Consider the following 1748-nt stretch of genomic DNA (forward strand, 5'->3'; position numbering starts at 1 on the left):
GAATTTCTTAAGTTCTTTCTATCTTTGGAATAGTCTGTCTTTTTTCTTATTCTTTTCCTTTACTTGGTCACAAAAAGTCAGCTTTTAGTCTGCCATCTTGATGGAGGAGGGTTAACTGTCTATATGTTACTTTCATTGGTCAATAAAGAAACTGCCTTGGCCTTTTTGATAGGCCAGCCCTTAGGTGGGTAGAGTAGACAGAACAGAATTGTGGGAGAAAGAAAATAGAGACAGGCAGTCGCCATGACTCTCCTCTCCGAGACAGCTACAGGTTAGAATCCTCCTGGTAAGCCACCACCTTGTGGTGATACATAGATTATTAAAAATGGGTTAGATCAATATGTAAGAGTTAGCTAATAAGAGGCTACAGATAGTGGGCCAAGCAATGTTTAAAAGAATACAGTTTCCATGTAATTATTTTGGGTAAAGCTAGCCGGGTGGAGGGCGGGAATGCAGCCCGCTGTTCCTTCTACACCATCTCACTTAGGAATTGAAAGAATATCTTGTCAAGGCTTTTATCCTTTTATTTTCAGTAATGTTGCTTTTACGCTCAGGCACTACCTTAATATGGGCTTTCACAAGAAACATAACTATAGATGCTGCGGGACAATGGTTTTACCCTGTACAGGTTTGTTTCTTGTACTTGTTTAATAAATTCTGATTGGCCAGTAGCCAGGCAGGAAGTATAGGCGGGGCAACCAGGTAGGAAGTAGAGGCAGGACAACGAGAACAGGAGAATTCTGGGAAGAGGAAAGGATCAGTCTGCAGTCGCCACCAAGATACAGAGGAAGCAAGATGAGACTGCCTTGCTGATGAAAGGTACCAAGCTACATGGCTAACACAGATAAGAATTATAGGCTAGGAGAAAGCCAGAGCCGGTTTACAAGAATCACAGTGGTGATCAGAGTCCTACTAGAGCGCAATCATGTCTATTATGTCCTATAACGGAGGGACCGTCATGGCCATCAAGGGAAAGAACTGTGTGGCCATCGCCGGGGACAGGCATTTCGGGATCCAGGCCCAGATGGTGACCACAGACTTCCAGAAGATCTTTCCCATGGGTAACAGGCTGTACATAGGCTTGGCCGGGCTGGCCACCGACGTCCAGACAGTGGCCCAGCGCCTCAAGTTCCGGTTGAACCTGTATGAGCTGAAGGAAGGTCGACAGTTCAAGCCCTACACCCTCATGAGCATGGTGGCCAACCTCTTGTATGAGAATCGGTTTAGTCCCTACTACACAGAGCCTGTCATTGTCGGGTTGGACCCGAAGACCTTTAAGCCCTTCATTTGCTCTCTAGACCTCATTGGCTGCCCCACGGTAACTGACGACTTTGTAGTCAGTGGTACCTGCTCCGAACAAATGTATGGGATGTGCGAGTCTCTCTGGGAGCCCAACATGGATCCAGAACACCTGTTTGAGACCATTTCCCAAGCCTAAACGCTGTGGACCGGGATGCCGTCTCCGGCATGGGCGTCATTGTCCACATCATTGAAAAGGACAAGATCACCACCAGAACACTGAAGGCCTGGATAGACTAACTCTGCACTCTGGTCCTGGTTTCCTTTTGTTATTTTTCTTTTTAATAAAATTGCTTTTCTTTCAAAAAAAAGAATTATAGGCTAATATAAGTTATAAGAAACCTGAGCTACTAGACCAACCAGTTTATAATTAATGTAGACCTCTGTGTATTTCTTTGGGCCTGAATGGCTTCAGGACAGGGTGGGACAGAAACCTCAGTCAACATATA

General features: G+C 45.4%; 1 pseudogene; it reads left to right on the top strand.

Annotated features, from left to right (window-relative positions):
- The first annotated feature begins 875 nt into the window (after positions 1–875).
- Positions 876–1539, top strand: LOC125393965 (proteasome subunit beta type-3 pseudogene; annotated as a pseudogene).
- The last annotated feature ends 209 nt before the right edge of the window (positions 1540–1748 follow it).

Source organism: Myodes glareolus, chromosome 20 (assembly GCF_982192425.1).
Source record: "Myodes glareolus chromosome 20, mMyoGla1.1, whole genome shotgun sequence".
Lineage (NCBI taxonomy): Eukaryota > Metazoa > Chordata > Mammalia > Rodentia > Cricetidae > Myodes > Myodes glareolus.